Genomic DNA, 19,942 nt, shown 5'->3' with positions numbered 1-19,942 from the left:
TTCCCTGAATTAATGCTCAGGTAACAGCACCAGGTCCTGCAGGAAACCAGCAGGGCTCAGAGCTGCACCCTTGCATGCAGCCATATGTGCTCTGGCCCAACCACCCCATGCCATAAACAGAGAGGGCAGTTATGAAGGGAAGTATGAAGAGTCCCATTTTGCACATGAGGAACAGAAAGTCGGTGATTTTACCCCAGGTCACACCAGAAGCTGGCGGCAGCCCTGTGAATCATGAGACAAGAGCACAAGGCAGCGCTGGCAGAGAAGCAGCCCTCCTCCCTTTCCCTGCTCCCTGCCACCTCCCCCTGCTGCTGTCTTCCCCGTGGACCTTGTCTGTATTTATGAAGTCCCATCTTCCTTCACCCTCCCTTTCTTTCTTCAAGCTATTTCATCTCCCTGGTCCAATCTGGAGAACAACTTCAGTGCGGAGAGCATCTGGCCATGTAGGACCGTGCCACCAGCCCCTTGGACACCATCAGCACATCCTTTAACGATGAAACCCGCTGTCCATACTGCAAAGCTGCAAGCCTGCAAAGGTGCTCCAGCTTCCCCAGAAGGAGCTAGACCATGCCCAGCCCTTTTCAGCCCCTTCCAGCTCACATGTAATGGCCTGGAGCAAGGCTTGGGCATGGGATCTCAAGCTCTGCTCACGGGTCACCTGCCTTAGCCAGGCTGGGCGGATGGAAAGCATTCAGCCTGCGGGCCCTGCTGAGCTTAGCTTTGTTCTTGTGCCTCACCAGGTCCACGTTTCACTAGAGAAGTGGTGGAGCCTTTCCGCTGGGGGTGGGCAATTTGGCATTCCACAGGCAAAGCAGAAAGGAGAATGCCTTGAAACCATACTTCAAGGTGGGCCTCATGCCCTGAGATGTGCAGAACTGGAAACCTAAACCTTCCCTGTACCACATCAGTGATGGAAAGCCAGGAAAGTGGCTGTGGGTGCTGACACTACACAAACCTCTTGGAGCTGTGAGGAGGAACAGCGAATGGGCTGTTGGAGAGGTTACCTGGGCTTGGCGCTCCCTGTCTGCTGGGCGATGGGGAGGAGAGGACCAGAGCTCTGGCATAAATCAGCACAGCTCCTCCGGTGCCTAATGAGAAAAATCTTTGGAGGGAGTTTATGGGACACTCACTAGCTTGTAAATATCTTTTGGCATATCGGCTTGTGTCATGAGATTTAAAACCTTCATCACCCTAACGTTTTCCATCCCACTGAGATCTCCAATCTGAATATGATGTGCGCTCAAGAAAGTTTGCCAGTAGTGTGATGTTACAAAACTTGTGAAATGCCTCACTTAACCACAACATTATGTATTTTCCAAGTCACATACCTATCTATTACAAGGTCCTTCAGATAGAGTTATAGACAGACTGTGGGTCATGAGATCCTGACCTTGGTGTGTTTTTACTCCCTTCTTCTCATGAATTAACTCCTGAACTATTGACTCGCTGTTGAATGGGTAGCAGAGTTCAGGCACATTTTACATGTAAGCTTTCACATCCTGTATCTCAACAACTGCAAACCCCAAGGACGAGTAAATACTTCAGGCTCCGCCATAAAATTGATGTGTTGCAAAATGAACAAAATGGGTTTAGTAACTTACAAGGGAGATACCATCAAGTCTGTAATGAGCCAGAACTGAGAGTTATCCTGTCCCTCTCCTCAGCGGTGTGGCTGTGAGAGCTGGGAGTTGATCACGCGCTTGCAGGTACTCAGTTTATGCCTTGTATCTTCACTGAGAGCTAAATCCATCTGTGGGCCTGACAGACCTCAGCCCTTTGGGCCCTCCTGAAAGGAAAAGATTGGCTCGAGAACTGCAAGGTTTGCAAGGAGAACATCAACTTCCACATCCTTTTTTTTCCTTCTAGTTTTTGAGTCTGCACATTACTCCCTGCTAGGTTGGAGAGCTCTCCTCCTCAACCAGAAAAGCAAAGAAGTCATCAATAAATATAAAAATAAAATTCCTGCAATCTTGGGAAGTGCAAAAGAAGCAATAAAAGCACAGAAATCACCCAAATTGCCAGTACCACATTAACAGATCAGCAGCCACAACGGGCTGCTGTAGCCTGGTGCAAATGAGCATGGTAAATTTGGCTACAGCTGGGGACTGAGCCCCTATTTTGACATTAAAATAAAGAAGGTCCCTAAAATGTGCCATACACCACTGGCATATTTGGAAGTATGCAGACTGTTTCTGTATTGTATGTCCTCCTGAGCAGAGCTCTTAAGAAAATGAAATTTAAGTACTATAAAGAAAAGGTGCAGTTTTCTTTAGAATTAGAGATCAGATGGAAAAAGAAATTAGATCTGGTATAGAAATGCTCTGTAATGTCTGAAAGTTGCTTGGCTGAGGAGCAAAATAGCTTCATCTATAGCTTCATGAATAGCTCCCTAGCAAGCCTGGCTCTGAAAAACACCTCTCCGTGCTTGTCTGGCATCAAAGATTAAAAGTTTGAAGCTTTTCATGTTGATTCTTCACGTTTAACTGAAAATTAAAACACAACATCTGTCTCCCACTCCAAAATACAATCGAGGCTGTGGTGGCATATTAATAAATACCCTCACTAGAAAAGATTATGAAAAAAAAAAAAAAGTAGGTTGAGCCCCAAAGCAGGATATTTCCATCATCTTGGCAAGGAAAAGTCACTGATATGTGATGCTAGGTTAATCTGCAAATGGGAACAGAGCATGACTGAGCCCACCTGGTGCAGCACCAGGGTGATGGGGGGTGGGATGCAGCAGGGAGATGGAGAGATGTGTAAGTTGGCTGTGTGATCTCCACCAGGCATAAACAGGGCAATAACACTTCCCTACCCCAGACAGGGCTTATCAGGAGAGCTCAGCGATATCTCGGATGAACTCAGGTCACATTCAAGCTGCCTACCCGTATCGTCACTGGGGCACCTTTGCTGCAGAGATCAAAGAGGCTGTCTGCTATCCCAGGCTGGTTCCTGCTTCCTTGTAGACCCCGTGGAGGGCGGTGATGGCAGCACTTGAATTAAGCTCAGCACTAGGTGGTCTGAACGCTCATGCCTACACTGGTAAACTCAGAACTGGAGCACGCGATCACTCTCCAGTGAGCACCCAGAATTTGGCTCATTCCCTGGCATGATTTTTGGTCCATGCCAATGAGCAGGCTCCCAGACAGTGCCTTGGCATGACTCAGGGCATCCCATGGGCCTGGGTATGTGGCCGTACTATCAAGGGCACTCTGAGGGGTTTGTGGAAGGGGGCAGGAAGGGGTCACCCTACCGACATGACTTGCTTTGTGAGTAACCGTATGAACATGAGCTGTGTCCTGGTGTTCACCCTTAGGGCCAGAAAAAAAAGGCTGGGACAAGCAGGCCCTGCTTGATTTGCTGGTGTAGGCCCAGCCAACATGGGCTGCCAAGACCTCTGGCTTGGATTCAATGACCCCTAGACACAAAAATAACAATATTAAAAGGAAAATGGCTGAATGGCAGCTAAGTGTGATATTTAGCCAAGCATCAGTTCAGATATTGCTCCTAATGCTTAGAAACCTCCTTGAGCTATGGCCAGTCATGTCAAACTCCCTCCTCTAACTTTAAGGACTTCTTCAAAACCAGTGTCTTCTGCAAAGATTTGGTTCCTTATAAAACCTCAAGGTCAGAAAAAAAAATCAGAAAAGGAGAAAGTTCGTGTCTGCCCATGTTTCCTCAGCCAGCCCTAGTCTCTGATTGGAGATCATGGCTATGCGAGTTTGGGACATCAGCTATTTGCTTGGGATTTCATCATGCCCCAAGCACATCTGTTTTGTGCACACAGCCCATCCCTATAGCACATTTGCAGCAGTCTGACAGCCCAGGACATTCATCTGCTGCATATATATATATATATAATATATATATATATATTTTTTTTTTCCCCAGGAAATCCTGTGAGAATCCTACAGAGCTGGAATAATAAAATATGCATGAAACAAGAGTGTTTGTATGTACTAGTCTTTGTGGCACTTCATCCCCCTTCTTCCTCTCTCTCTGTCCTGGCTAGGAGCTCCTGGGGACATGGAGTGTGCCCCTGAGTCCTTCAGAGGTTGGCCCAGCTTGTTGGCATGTCTTGGACCTCACACGGCTCCAATGAGACTGGCTGGGCTCTCTGAAGAGGAAAAGGTGATTTAATTTAAGGCAGATGGCAAAACCTGGCCCCTATATTTCAAGGCTTGATTCAGCACTTCAGCTTCTGGGGCAAAGGACGCTAGCAAAAAGGGAGAAGGTGCCCTAACAGAAGCACATCAGAGAGGACACATTACGTGATGAGCATCTGGATTCATCTTGGAAGCACAGATTGTTCTGAAGGCTTAACACTCCCTGAATAAGGAACATTCGTGTATGGAAATGCCGTCTCTGGAGGACAATAGGAAGTTTTATTTACAAGGCATGGCTTACTGTGATTGCAAAGCAAATCAGACTCCTCCCCACTAGAAGAACCTAAAATGAAAAGGTGAAATATGCTTGTATCTTTCAAGATGCTTCCAAACTTTGCTTTAACATTTTCACACAGATTTGCTTCCACCACTTTCCCACATTCAGTCACCCACTTGATAAAGCTCTTCTTACCAGCACATCTTGAATTTTCTTCCACTCAGTTGAGATCCGCTGCAAAAACATCTGGTTTTGTGTTACAAGAGCTTTCCCTCTCCTTCTTTGCATCTTGTGATGCTCTACCGGTGTGGAGAAATTCCCTTTTCTTTCAAAGCCAAGCAGCTCTCCTGGAATCCGTGCTGAGAATGAGAAAAGGGGATGCTTGACCTGGACACCACACACAACCCACCCAGATCCTGCTCGCCTAATCAATAGCAGAGCATCCCATGTTCAAAGCTTGTTTGGGCCTGATTGAAGAATTTGGAAAGGCTTCTCTCAGCTTCATTTCTCTTTCCGCCTCATGTTTTCCAGCTGCCAGGCTCTTCAGACAGTGGACGTGTGTGCCACAACAGAGAAATAGGTCAGAGCCATCACGCTGAGGTCCGATCTTTGGTGTGCAGCCAAGGGCATTTGTATGACTGAGTCCTTAAATACGTAAAAAAAAAAAAAAAAAAAAAAAAAAAAAGGGCGAGCCTTAGAAATGCTGCAATTACCACTGGGCTGGCACGTGTCTTTGCGAGCCTTCAGTTTTTCTTTGGTCACAGTGCTTCCTGGAAACAGAGCAAAATGTCCCCGAACTGGCTGCAGGTAAGTGCCGGGAGCACGTCAGCCAAGACAAAGCTCTTGGACACAAAGGAGAGCTCTTCAAAGGCACAAAGGGCACTCTTGAATTTCATGCTTTGGAAATCTATCTAGCCATAGTATTTTTGCTTGACAGGCAAACTTAGGTTCAAGTTTCTTCTTTTTAAAATAAGCTTGACAAACTAATTAATTGAAAAAAATCTAGCTATCATGTTTTACTCTCTCTTGCAACAGAGTAAGTGCTGGAGCATTAGTAGATAAATGGATCTGATTGGTGAGATGTTCGTGTATACCTGGTTCACATTAAATAGTAGGCCAATATAATAAAGCATTAAGTGTAAGCAAGTCTGATCAGGACTAGAGAAAACATTAACGTGATTAAGTAGGTCATTAATTGATGATTCAGAAGAGTCAGACTAGAGGACCTTGCAGAATTATTCCAGGTTTTTTTATTTATATATTTGGTTTATAATTTTTGCTTATATTTATTATGCTTTTTAATTGCTCATTTTGGATAAGACCATCTGGGGATACAGGCACACCACAGAATCTGACTATTTCTTGCAGAATCTGAAAGGTAAAATGACAAAACACAAGGGAGACAACTTCCACGACCTAGGAAATAAAGACTAACCTGAGGATATATTTTATTTTTTTCCCCATGAATTTTCAAGAAGCTGACTGCTCTGATCCTGGTCCTTTGGCCCAAGCCTCAGAGGCAGGGTAGGTTGTTCCATGCTCCTTTAGGTATCTGCAGAATCCTGGGCAAATATAAAACTAAGAGTTTTATACATTGTTGGATACATTGAAGGATTCATTCTTGTTTTTATTATTGATATATACATGAACCTGTGCTGATTGGTATTGACTACATTAGTGTCATTATTAATCCAGTAATATATTATTCATATATATATATATAACAACAACAACAACAAAAAGATATCTCATCTGATTTAAAAAAAAAATCCTTGGATGGAAAATCAAATGCCAATCTTAGGAAATGGTTCCTATAGTTGATTCAGTTCTCATTGCTGAAAGATATATATCTTGTTTCTAATATGAATTTGACCAGCTTAAATTTCTTGATGTCTGATCTTATTATGCCCATATCAGTTATGCTGAATATAGTTCTATCACCAGAGTCAAGTCATCCCTTAGCTTTTTCCTTGCTTTTCTAGACACCCTGAGGGCCCTTTAAGCATGTCAGTGTATGCCATATCTATATATCCAAATTCTTTTATCATCCTGCAGCTCTCTACAATTTATTAAGATTTCTTCAACAGTGGAAGTATAACCATGTCAACACCCACAGACATCAGATCTGTGCCAGACACAGACCACAGCCTCCCTATTTCTGTGCAGTGGGCTTGTTTTAACCTTCAGGATCCATCTAAACCCCTGGAAAACAATTCTCAAAATGCTTGCTTCCTGGGCATTGTTCTGTACTGTAAATGTGCACAGAAAGTCTTCATTCCTCAAAGGATAAATGTATATTTGGCTGCCAACAAATTCATATTGTTTGCCTGCAAAGAGCATAGCAAGCAATCAGGGTTACCCAGTCCCTCTGACCTCTTCTTTCCTTGGCACTTCCCAGATTTCCCCATCATTTGCAAGCTTTAATGATGTGTTTGTCTCAAGGAATATTCCTAAAAAATTAAAATGTAAGGCCAAAAACTGAGCTCTGCTAAGTACCAGTGGAAGCACAGGAGCTCGATGAACTGTCTCCTGTTGCAATTAAGGTTTGATATCTATCAAGTGTCCACTCCTTAACAGATTTTACATATGCCAAGTGGATTTAAACAGCTTAAAATACCCTGTGCACCGATACCTCTATAAAGTGCCAACTCTATTAACACTGTTGTCCCTATCAACAGCAAAAAAGCAAGTTTACTTTGACAGGATCCCCTTTCCATGAACCTGTGCTGATTGCTATTGACTACATTAGTGTCATTATTAATCTAGTAAATTTGAACTGATGTAGTTATAGGTGGTTTACTATTGTGGTAGGATTGGTACAGCCTCCTGTTCTAACTAACAGACACCCTTGAAATAATAAAACACAATATTAATAGCCCTTGGGCAGCGTGGTGAAAATCCCGGGCTTCAGGTTAGCCATTTAGCTTTAGTCACTTGCTGTTTAATGGCTTAATGACCACAACACGTATTAGAGGAACGGAAATATTTAATTTTCAACACATTATAGGACTGTATCACTCGGCTTTTTCACCAATGCACTACAGAGAGATTTACCAAATAATTCTTTCCCCTGTCCTGTTGCTTTCTTTAACAAAATCCTGCAATTTGGGCTTCTCGTGTATGCTTAATCATGAAATATACATTCCTGGTTCAGTCCCTCCTGGTTAATTCGGTCAGTGAAGGAGCAGCTAGGGACACCCCTGGAAGGTAAGGGAGCAGGGCTCTCGAGCTGTAAGAGCCCAGCATCTGTTGGAAGGCAGGGCTCTCCCCTCACGGCAGAAGTCGATGCTGGATGCTGGCCAGCTTCTCCTTCCCTCGCACACCAGGATTTTTTCAGCTGTCCCTGCAGCAACAGCAGCAGCAACTTGAACTCAGAGAAGAGGGGAAGGGCTCAGAGGTATCTTGGAGGGCTATTTCCCCTACTCCCATGTGCCAGTGGGAAATAGGGGGAAGCTTCTTAGAGCAGCTTCCATGTCAGAACTGAGATTCCTAAAATTACACCTTTTCTTCCTGGCAAGTGAAATTCTTGTCCCCAAATTAATTGTACCACCTTGGAGGAGGAACTTCAGGGGACGACCAGCTTAATTACAGGCATGGTGCAAAGATTTGGGATGCATAGGTAGGGTTTCTCACACCCAAGAGGTAAACCAAAGTGAATATTTGGTGTAAGGGAGCATCCTTCCTTTGGAAGCATCAGTGCTGGGATGGCTCGTGTGGGGCTCTTAGGTTGCATGTGTGAGCATCTTCTCTGCTCCCTATGGTACCAGCATGTGTGTAGCAGATCTTGGTCCTAGGAAGATTTTGGTACACAGATCATGAAGCCAGCTGTACTAGCCAAAAAACAGAATTTTGAGCTCCTCTCTGAGAAGGACGAGTGAGCCAAGGTGATGAAATGTCCTGCTCTGAACCCTAAACTTCAGCAGCTGTTAAACACCTCCCTGGGACAATTCAACCCAGCTCTTCAGCAACAGCCTTATCTCTTCAGATACCCAAAGGGAACCACCCACATTTGGCCAACGTGATCTCTCTCGAGGCAGCAATTGGCTCTCAGACTCCTGGTTGGCCTGGAGGCACCTACATGTAGCATAGGTAAAAATTTAAATGAAATGGCTAAATTTAGGTATTTTGTCTGTGAGCTGAATCTCATCCCACCATGCCTTGTTCCAAGCCACAGTTCAGCCTTGGGCTATCATCTCTACAAGCCATAGCCAAGCCATTCCATTATTCTTAATGCAACCCTTCAAAGAGCTCTCCAAACCAATGTGCATGCAGGGGTCTCACCACCACCTTGGTGTCCTTTCCCCTTTCCATGGATTCCCGACTCCTCTTTGTTGGGAGAAAATCCACTTTTCTGAGGTGTCCCAGGGCAGCTCCTGTGGTTTCAGCCAGACTTGGATTCCAGCCATCTATACAGGACACCTCAGCCATCACCGCTTGAGTTCTCCCAAACACCTTGGCCTTAGCAGACTCGAGGCATCAATGTTTGACGCAATACGGGGGGACAGCCTCAGTTCATGATAACACTCAATGAGCGTCCAAGAGCTCTCCTGAGCCACCGAGTGTCAGCAGTAAAGTCAACAGAAAGGTCAGCAAACTTTGTAGGCTAAGCTCTGACCTCTTGGGTAGCTCATGATTGCCTAACGCTCTTGTACTGCGACAACAGTGATGCATTAACTTGATATGTTTATACAGGTTTGGCCTGAGGAACCTCAGTGGCTACACATTTTCCAGCATTTCTTATTATATATCTTATATATATATAAGATATATATATATATATATATATCCAGCATATCTTATTATATTTCTTATTTCAGACTTATTAAAGTCTGAAAGAATTGGAGGTTTTAGAGATTTCTACTGCTCTTGTAACATTTAATTTGCTATGATGCAAAGCAAGCCAGGCAGAGTGAGCCATGACTCCTGCCTTTCCTTTTTTTTTTTTTTTTTTTTTTTTTGGCTTGTCTGGCATCACTTTCCCTTGTAAGCTGGGCTCTTAAGTGGAGACGGTGCATCCAAGGTAAGGATATTACCTCAAACCTCCTCTCTATAAATAGGCCTGGCTGCTCCTCCGAGGCTGCTCGTTCTGCTGTCAGAATATGGCTAAATGGCCACTTATGAATTCCAACATGTGCTTGATGTGGAGATTACAGCTGCTATCCTAAACAAAGGAGCTTTCTCTTCTCGCAATGTGCTGCTCCCTTTATGAGGCAGTTTGGAAAACTCATGTCTCTGGAGAGGGATTAATCCCTGCCCTGGTGCTGCTCTTGTGTGAGGAATGAGGGGACAGCTTCCTCCAGATCTAAATGAAACCAGGACCCCTGAGGGTCCACCAGAACATATTGGGTGTCCTGAAAATCATGGGGGAGGAAAGGTCTGGTCCCTGGGGGCTCATCTGTCCTGCAACATGGAGCAAAACGCAAAGATGTGGAGTTGTGTTGATGAGGCATAGGACAGCAGAGTGCAGGGATGTCAACCTGGACCCCAAAATGGTCTCAATGCAAGAGTGTGGTATTGACCCTCTTCCCCCAGGATCCGTGACCTGAAGGAAAGGTGCTGGTTTGGGCTCAGGACCATGCTATTGTGGCAGTGGTGGCAGCGAGAGTGTCTCTGAGTCACGATGAGCTGGAGGTGGCTAATGAACGTCAGCTGGTACAAAAAGGTGAGGCTTTGCAAAGAAAATAATTTATTAAATGCTCCTGAACAGCTGCATTTTCTCGCAGCAGTTTTAACAGGGCCAAAGAAAACTTTGGTTTTCTCGTACTTTGTTCTTACACTATTTTTTTCCTGCTAGAGGCATTTTGCAAAGGAAATGTGAACGGCTGTGCTTGATGGATGTGGGAACTGTGGCTCAGGTGAAGGGATGTTTCTTCCTGTCCCTCACCAAGCCCAGGCAGGGCCTGGAGCAGACTGTCCCACTGTGTGCCCTCTCACAGAGGTACCCCAGCCAAAAATGAGCATGAAACATCGACTCCAAAACTCTGGGAGAGCCTCGTCCCTGCTGGAGTGGGGGCTGCAGCATGGCTAGACCAAGAACAGCTTCTCTCTGAGTGCTGGCAACGTGACTTTGGGCCTCATTTATTCCCTTATGCTTGGCCAACATCTCTGGCTGCCATTGTGTCTCTGCAAAAAATATATATAATTAACTTTCTCCTGGGCAGCCACAAGGCAGATGGCCATCACGGGCCTGGCAGCAGCAAGCCAGATGGCATGGTGGGGGCAGTGGACAAGGGGTGGCCATGCCCCCCACCTACCTGCTTGCTCTGGGAGTGGGGTGTATCCCGTGGGTGGCCAGTGTTTGTATTTGCTAGTAAATTATGGCCCGCAAAATGCTAAATGAGTCTGGCTGCAACCTCAGAGCTCAGCCCGGCTCCTGTGACCACAGTTTTGAGTCTCGCAAGCGGAGCCACGCTACAAAAGAGCCCTTTGTGCATTTTCTCCTGCTCCTCCCAGGCTGGGCACTTCTCAGCTGCTCCACGGCCTCGTGACTTCTCCTGGTCCACGTCTCAGCCTCATTGCTCCAAGCCAGGCCAATGCTTGGGGCAGTCCTTCAGCTCCCTAGGGCTCCCAGCCATCCTTCAAGATGCCTCCAGTCTTCTTCTGCCATCTGCTCTCCTCCATTCCTGACATCTCCAGAGCCTCACTCCTCACCCACCAGTACATCTCGAGGACGTGGTGCTTAGGGACATGGTTTGGTGGGTGACATTGGTGGTAGGGGGGTGGTTGGACTAGATGATCTTGGAGGTCTCTTCCAACCTTAATGATTCTGTGATTCTACAACAGTGTCACCAGGACGATGTCATTGTCATGCGGTCATTGTCACCACAGAAGCTCCTTGCTCCATCGAGATGAGGATGTGGCTCTCGGTGATGGGAACGCTGGTGGCCTGCCCTTGTTTCATCCTTTGGCAGCAAGTCCCAGCCAGCAGCAGACGACACCTGTAGCATCTTAAGGGAGGAAACGGGTGGCACGCATGGCCCGAGTTCCTGCACAAGGACTGCCATTGTTCAGGCCCTGCTGGCATTGTCTTTACCGCCCGGCCTGGCATGCTCCCATGTCCTCATTTCCCCCGCTCGCTGTGGCTGTATCAGTCCCTCAACCTCACCACGTTACATGAGAGGGAAACCTCAGCTCATGCCTGCGACCGTAAGCTCGGTTTCCTTCCCGCTGCACTCATTTCCCAGCAACGGTGACAAGCAGCTTCGATTTACTGCCTCTGAGGGAGTTTTAGGCTGAAGGCTTTATGCAAGCCAGAGCGTGGCTGCAGCCAGGGGCAGGACGTGGGTCCCGCAGCCTCCATCCCTGTGCCACCCTTGGGTGCAGGATGGCCGTGTGGGTCTTTCCTGGGAACAAACATCCACAGGGATGCAATTTGCTGCTCGTCTTACACTGACCCAGCTATCGTTAGCTGATGATTTTCAATGGAGGTGCTCGTGCCTAATGGGAGATTGCCAAGCTAGGAGTAATTTAAAAAAAAAAAAAAAAAAAAAAACCTCCTTTCAGCATGTTATAATCAGTCTGAATTATTAAAGGCGATGGAATTTTTAAAAGTCTAATTCACTTTTTCATTATTTATGCTGTTTGCTTCAGCTTTATCCCATCTTTCGAGAAGGGTGAACTCACCAGAAAGTTTCACTTTCGGGTTGTGAGGCTGCTTGAGACCAAACGCTGTGCAGAGAAGAAGCCCAGGCAGGGGTGTAGGGGGGAATCCGCTGCATCTTTTCCCCTTTCCGTGCACGGCATTTACATTTCAGGCCACTTTCAGCACTGCACCTACAGGCTGAGGAATTTTTGGAGCAGCACAGGGGCAGATGTGCCCCTGCAGCAGGTATGTGATCAAACAGATAAGGGCTCATGTCTGCATCACAGCACTGACTCCCAGCCCTGACTAACACATCCCAGCTCCAGCAGCAAGCCTTGCTGCTTAAATGCATAAAACCAAAGGGTTTTAAAACATAATTTACTGTTCCTTTTTTTTTTTTTCCCAACATATTTCTAAATCGGTTCAGTATGTCTTGAACCACTAGACTAAAGTGTTTGACTTGCTTCCAAATTCAAGTGTTCATAAAAAAAAAAAAAAAAAAAAAAAAAAAAAAGGAAAGGGGGGTGGTGGTGGGAGAAGAAAATGCAAGAAAAAAAGAAAAGTGCTCTGATAGTTTAAATCAGTCAGCCCTGCACAGTGATTTAAAACCAGTGGAGCACTTCAAGTTTTCATGAGCACTTAGCGTTGGAAGCAGTCCGAGTCCTGGACACGTGCATTTGTGGAATCATTTACCATTATTAGAGGGTTTGAATGGTGCTTGAGCTCTCCCTCTGCCCCGATAAGCGCTCAGATTGCCTGTGATTAGTAGGGTGGTTTCAAGTTGTGCACGGTTGAGAGTGATTATTTTAAAGCATGCCATCGCCTGTCCCTATCTCAACAGATCTGAAATCTTCCAAATTCATTAATTCCTTCAGCTCATCTGAATGGAAATTGCCAACTATACATAGTTACCTCAGTGCAGTTTTACAGCATGTGTCACGGAGAATAATAAATGTTTGCAAGCAGGGCAGATGGAGCAATAATGTGCATGCCACAGAGCACTCCTGTGCTGGGTAAGACCTGTTATTAAGACGCGTGATTGCAGAGCCTCGGTGCTGCAGTCACGGACTGGGAAATTCTGGTTTGAGATGCCCCAGTGAGCTGGAAAGGGCAGACGGACACTGCTGAGCGTTCCCAGGTGTTTTGCTGCATTGCACTGTGTTGCACCGATGGGCAATACTCGGTTAACCCAAGTCCAAGTCCTTGCACCAGCGTGGAGGAAGTCAGCGAGGCTGTCAGAAGGAGCTGTGCAAGGAGCTGATCTGTCAGGGCTGCTGGCTGAACTGAGAAAGTTTAAAAAAAAAAAAAAAGGTAAGAATTTGTGTTGACTAAAGATGGAAATGTTTGGCCTTTCTGAGCTAAGCAAAAACCTGCAAGAAACCTCTCAGATTCTTGTGTTTTTGTTTTGCAGCTTTTTGGTAGCTAACAGCACACAAGTTTTGAAATAAAATGCTGTTGCAAAATGAAAAATGGAAGCGCTCTGCCTTGAAACCATCCCAGAGATTTCCCCTGGGTCTTCTGCTGGTAAACCAGCAGAAAATGCAGCCCCAAAATCCCAGTAAAAACTGTGGAAGTTTTTGACCATTCGAAACCACGTGGTCCTGGGTAAGAGAGACTTGAAATGCCCCAGTTTGTGCACGAAGGAGGTCTGGTTTGTGACCAGTGCTCAGAAGCTCATTTCCCTGTGATTTCCCTGTGAAATGGGGCTTTGCTGAGGCATAGGGGCGCGGAGCTCTGCTGCTGCCGGCAGGGAGGAGGCCAGGAGTTTGAACTTTCGAGAGGGTCCCTAGATCCCTCCATGTGGAAAATCAGAACAATCTGCTGGCAAAGAGGTCAAATTGGAGGCAGAAGAAAGATAATCCCAGCCCTGCCTCCTCCCAGCCACGCAGCCAATGGTCTCCAGTGCCCTGGCCCCCTCCAGAGCTCCCCCAGCCTACCTCAAGGCACTGTGAGCCGGCTTGTCTTTAAAAAGAAAAAAAAAAAAAAAGACGGAGTTTTGGAGTTTTCCCTGGCAGACAAGTGACAGAAGCACTGATGCCCTCACTGTTCTCAAGCTTGGGCACCCAGGAGGTGCCATTTCAGATGCAAGCACCTCATCACCCAGCACCACGCTGGTCCAGCATCTGTGCAAGCACCAAGAGGTGCTGTCTGTGGAGAGCCACATCCTGTGCCAAGGGGGAAAGGGACATCCCATGGTGGCAGCATTTCCATTGCCCTCCTTTGTCCAGCACTTCTCCCTGTGCTGTCTAAGCAGGTTATTAAATATTATAGGGATCCCTCACCAGAGGTTGGGTCCCCAGCCTGCTCTGGGCTTTGGTCAGGTGTCTTTTCATGATGATGATGGCTAATTAGCCTGCAGAGGATGAATGTAGTGGGGGAGACAAGCATGTTGCCCAGGCATCCCTACTCCACATCCCTGTGTGGGTGAGATTGGCTGGCTCCCCTTCCCCAAGGCTCAACCAGGGACCCATCACTTTGGAGAAGCAGGGACCTGATGACTCCCTCCTCTGCCTGTAAAGGGTGGCTGAGTCAGACAGCGATGTGCTACCTAAAATCAGAGCAGACGACTCCTTCCCCACCTACACCTCTCACTGGTGTCCCCCACCACCCCACTGACTGGCACAACTACCCTCCTGCCAGCCCTCTTTTACGAGAAGTGTGACTTTCTGTAGGTCGTGCAAGTTGTTTCTGACAGCCAAAATCAAAAGTGGGTCTTCCAAGACACGGGCCATCATATTAAACACTTGCTCGCCCTTCCTCCTGCGTAGTGTGCACTGTGTCCTGTGCTCTCCTGCAGTCTTCGCCTGCAGAGCATTTCATGCAGAGCACCACCATCAATAAAAATGCCAGCTCTGTCCGGATGTATAAGAAGCAGGCATCCCTGATTTCCTGCCACACCGATGTCATTGCTGTTAAAAGGCTTGAAAAGGGCTCCTTACAGAGTTTGCATGTTGTGTGCAAGATATGCTGAGGTGGTGGTGGTGGTGTGGCACTACACTAGGGCGGAGAGACAGAGGAAAATCGGCTACTTGAATTGCAGTCTCGCATTCCAATATTTATGTAAAAAGCTTTCATTGTGAGGAAAAATAAAAATAAAAAAACAGAGTATTTTGGACAGTAGTGCTCAAGAAAAACCTCAAAACCATTGATTTGAGGTGTCCAAGATTCCTGTGTCCTAAGGAAATGTGTAGCAGAAGGCCCTCACCCATCCTTACCTATGAAAAAAAAAAAAAAAAAAAAAAAGCAAGCAGACAATTTTGGGCCAGATCTAGCAGCCAGTTCTTGAAAGGAGTAAATCATGTATTTACACACTGCCCTGCTACCCCACAAAACACAGAGAAACTGGGTCTGAAGATGGTTACTGCTTGCTGGAAATACAGAAGTAGTTCAAAATACAAAGGAACAGCCTAAATATAGCTGTGATAAAGGGGGACAACTCCTGGGTAGCTGTGCTGCTGGCTTGAATTGCAGAAATGCAGCCTGCAGCTGCAATGAGACCTCCAGCTGAGGATGCAGTTCCTGTCCTGACCACTGACTGCCTGGATGATGCTGTTCAAGCCATCTTACAGCTCGGTGCCTCAGTTTCCCCTTCTGCAAAATGGAGACCAGGATTCATCCCTGTCCTGCAAAGAGCTTTGAGCTCTGCACATGCACTGATGTAAAACAGAGCTCTCAGAGGTTTTTGGTATTTTTTTGCTTTTTCTTCTTTTCTTCCTCCCCCTAGATGTCTGGGTCTCTTTTGTCTCATTTTACAATCTTAATGGAGGGGTAAAATACACCTGAATTTCTCATGGTCTGGAAGGAGAAAGTCGTTCTCATTATTAAGCTGTTATTTTTATGAAGCCATAACTTAGTCTCTCAATACTTATGTTATAGTAGTCAAAAAACAGGATGAGATCCCATAAACCATTCTTTATAGTAACCAGATGGTCATCCAGGCTGCAAAGGTATCTGACAGTGCCTATTACAGGGAAACACCTGCATGAACCTTAACCATCTCCGTGCCAGCCCTGCCAGGGGGGTGACCTCTCCTGCCAAAGCTGGGTAGAGGTTTGGGGGATGCCACACTCCCCCTTCCCAGACCCATTAATTGATGCTGTCCTCTTACAGGGATGTATCAGCAGCCCTGACTCCTTCCCTTTTATTTTTAATCCCTTTGTTGGATATGTGTGGGTGAAATATTGACCCCAGCCTTCCTCCACCCATTAGACAACTGGGTTGAGTTTTTCTTGGCTTCCCATTTCCATTCTGCTTTCTCTTGAGAGATGACATAGAGAAAGCTCTTTGGGAAGTTCCCAGCTCACTGTGGACAGGATGAGACCCTCCAGGGTGCCAGGAGGTGCCAGGTCCCACCAGCCCTGCAGGTGACACTCAGTATCACCTCTCTTGGAGCCCACCTCCCTTCCCATCACAGGGGACACTCAAAATGAGCTCATGTAAGTATTGTGGGGTGCCTACATGTCACCTCGAACAGGAGAGGTTAGTGAGCAGCCTTGGGAGTATGCCAGGTGGCTGATGGTGGAAAGATGCTCAGAGGAGGTGTAAAGCAGAGGATTTCCAAAGAAAAGCATAATACATTAGACACGTCAGCTGCCAAAGCATCTACATGACTAATAATAATTCCTAATAACAGCAGGGTCACGGCACCCAATGCAGCAAGGAGGTGCTGCTACAGAAAGGCTTGTTTCACCTCTCCCCAAAATCATATTATTTCTCTTTGCCCCAAAATGGGCTTTTTTGGCCTGTGAAAGATCCTCTGAACCACAACAGCAAGCTCAGGGGATGCAGTGGAGCTCCTGCACTGTCCTCTTCCCTGACAGCCGTGCCACAGAGTCCTCTTTATTTAAGTGCCACTGTCTGTATGGCCCCATTCTCCCTGGAAAAGTTAAAAAAAAAAAAAAAAAAAATCCTTGCTCATGTGTTCTTTCCTCAGAAAGCCACATCACGCTTGGTTTCCCAGAGCATGAGTCATGCGCTGGCCTCACCGGCATCCTGCCTCTCACCAAGCAGGACAGAGGAGGGGCAAAAGGTGTTCAGCCGAGTGTTTCCGAAGAAAGACAATTTCCAAAGAAGAGAAGAAGAATGTGTCTTGGCACAGAAGCAATTGCCACCACCATGCTGATATGTTTCGTAACTCCTGACATCACCGTGCTGGAGGTGGCCACCAGCACCAAGACGTTGTGCTGAGCACCACGGGGGAGAAAGTGCAGCCTCTCCCTCTGCTAACACCTTCGAGGTAGAATTACCCTTTCTCTCTAAATAATAAACACAAGAATGTAATTTTTTTTTGTGGTTTTGTTTGTTTGTTTTTCCCTAAAGTAACAGGCATACTATAGTCCTAAAAGCAGACAGCTAAGAACACAGGAGATTTCTGTTACAAATAGATGTTTCTACATTTTCTATGGAGTTTTTTTTTTTTTTAATATTGTTGATGTTTATTTTTATTTTTAGGTGACAGATATACACCATGGATCCATGGATTCCTTTTGGAACACCCATGAATGACTTTCCTACCTTAATTTTTTGATGCCTGGCTAGTATCTGTCCTCTGAAAATTTTGAATTGCCTTTGAAAAGGGATGTCAAAAGTCATTGGGGTTGGTCTGATTATACAGGTTTGGGAAGGTTGAAGGTCCTTTGTTTGCCATAGGGTTAAATAGATTCAAGGCTACTTCTCCGTGACCTGCCTCTCCCACCTCTAACTCTTCGTGCCCTGCTTCTCCATACCTTGTGTCTCCACCCTCTACCTCTCTGTTCCCTGCCTCTCCATACCTTGTCTCAACACAATCTCCTTCTCCATCCTCTGCTTTTCCATTCTCTGCCCCACAAGACTGCTTTCACCCACATCATTTCCACATCCTGCCCACCAGCTGCCCTTCAGAAGTGTTTTCTCACGTCTCTAATCCACCACCAAAGGACAAGTTTGCATATGCCCTCCAGAATCTCCACTGCTATTTTAAACTGAGCTTCCAGACACTTCCTGAAAATAGTTGACAGCCCATGTCCCTTCCTGAGAAATCAAGTGCTGCGAGCTATCTGGATTGGAAAGGGCAGCTACCCAGAAAAAGGGAACACTGGAAAGTGTTGAATTCCAGACTGTTCCGCTGTGATATCAAAGCATGATGGAAAAAAAATAGAGGGTTGGAGGTTGCCAATGTTTCTGAGCTTAAGGCTCGTACCTATAAATAGAGGCACCCGAAATTATTTTTAGGAATTGAGTCATTAGTTCTTAATTCATGATATTTCTACTAAATCAGTGGGAGTTGTGCTATTTAGGACAGAGGCAAAAAGTGGGTAGGCCTACACAAAAAAAAGACAGCTTCAAAAAGCAATTACTAGGTCTTTCAGTCTTGAGCAATGTTTTCCCTAACAGGAAGATGTGTTCATCAGTGAGATAACTTATTCAAATCAGATGTGCACAGCCCTTTTTGGCTAAAGAGCCACAAAAATCACTGCTTAGCCTAGCCCCAGGCTTCTCCCCTTATGCAGACACTATTTTTTTTAATTTTTAATTTTTATTTTTTTCCGTTGGCGTTTTTGTGCCCAGGGGCAGCTCAGCCTTGGTGAAAGCCCTGGCCATGGTGGGATGTGGTGGTGGAAGAGGTGGTGGTCTGGGAAACCTTTGCATTGGGGTTAGAGAGGTGGTGTGGAGCCATGCTTATTGCAAGGGGATGTTTAATGATATCCCATTGCTTTTAGTGGGATTACTGCACAGGATCCATGAATGAGAATGAGTTTGAGCATCTCAGCGTTTTCTGTTGTCCAGCAGTGAGCATGTGTCAGCAAAAAGCACAAGTCCTGGGGGGGGGGGGGATTTTTACCTTGTTTCCTGTCTTTGCCTCTTTGGCTCTAAACATGTTCAAACTGTGGCTCTCCCAGGCTGAGAAGAAGGTGGGGATTTCCCTGCCACTCTTGCGGTGCTGACTCCTGCATCTGGTCTGCAAAACTCAGTCTATTCACACAGGCAGGAAGAGGATGAGTAACTGAGACCCAGAAGTTCTTCCTCTTGCAAATTTATGGTCCTTTCCCGGCACGAGGGCTAAGTTCTTTCCCTGAGCAAAATTCCTAAATCAATGGCTTGATTAATAGCTGGGAAACATTTTTCCCGTGGACGCCAGGAGGATATTCACACAGCATCAGCCAAAGGAGCAGCAGAAGGCATTCAGATTTGTTTTAAATTTTATAAAGCCATCAGTTTTAAGAGGCAGCTAAATGAAACAGCCTTCTTGGGTGTCCAGTCATACAGGGGAGAGCAAAACATGAAAGAAAGGTTCTGAGATAGTCTGAAAGTCTGAGTCTCTCTTTAATTCACCGCATGCCAAAATAAGTGACTAATGGCCATCTCAAATTGCATAAAGACCTGAACTAGTAGAGGTCACCTTAATTTCCTCCACCTTAACTAGTACATCTCTGATAAGCAGAGTGGGCACTAGAAGATAGGAGTAAGCCAAAACAGAGCATTCCTCATCTGACGGTGTACAGGATGAGAGGGGGGAAATCACTCAGAAATTAATGTCTGTAGTGTTTCCCAGAGTGGCTCCTGTTCAGACAAGCATAACATTTGCAATTTCCCTTTAACATTTTTCACTGGGTCAGGGTTGTTGGTTTTTGTTTAGAAAAAAAAAAAAAAAAGACTGTTAACCTATTCAGAATACGAGACTGGGTCAGGATTGGATTTTGGAAAGTCTGATGCTGTGTGAATTTTGGGTTCATTTATAACTGCCACCACTTTGTTGTAGGGGATGCAAGACACAGGGACAGCAATGCTGTCTTTGCCTGGCCAGGAGAAATGAAGTGCTGTTCCTTAAGGCAGTGCGTAGCTCAAATACAGATCATCACTGCATGAGAAGTCCAGGAGGTGGGAATAATGCATGAATTTTGATGGATTTCACAGCAGTGCCTGGGTATGAACTGGATCTTTCATTGGAAGTGCCCAGGTGTGGTCAGTGCACTGGTGATTTGCCTTTCAGCCAGACCAGGC

At 46.0% G+C, this 19,942-nt stretch overlaps 1 long non-coding RNA gene across 1 annotated transcript; it reads left to right on the top strand.

Annotated features, from left to right (window-relative positions):
- The first annotated feature begins 5,107 nt into the window (after nucleotides 1-5,107).
- On the top strand, nucleotides 5,108-11,842 carry LOC118251805 (uncharacterized). Its single transcript, XR_004779955.2, has 4 exons — nucleotides 5,108-5,187; nucleotides 9,913-10,042; nucleotides 10,834-11,075; nucleotides 11,164-11,842. It is a non-coding gene; the product is annotated as an uncharacterized LOC118251805 (long non-coding RNA).
- The last annotated feature ends 8,100 nt before the right edge of the window (nucleotides 11,843-19,942 follow it).

Source organism: Cygnus atratus, chromosome 2 (assembly GCF_013377495.2).
Source record: "Cygnus atratus isolate AKBS03 ecotype Queensland, Australia chromosome 2, CAtr_DNAZoo_HiC_assembly, whole genome shotgun sequence".
Classification (NCBI taxonomy): domain Eukaryota; kingdom Metazoa; phylum Chordata; class Aves; order Anseriformes; family Anatidae; genus Cygnus; species Cygnus atratus.
Note: the sequence above shows the minus strand (reverse complement) of the source record. Positions and strands in the feature narration are given on the sequence as shown.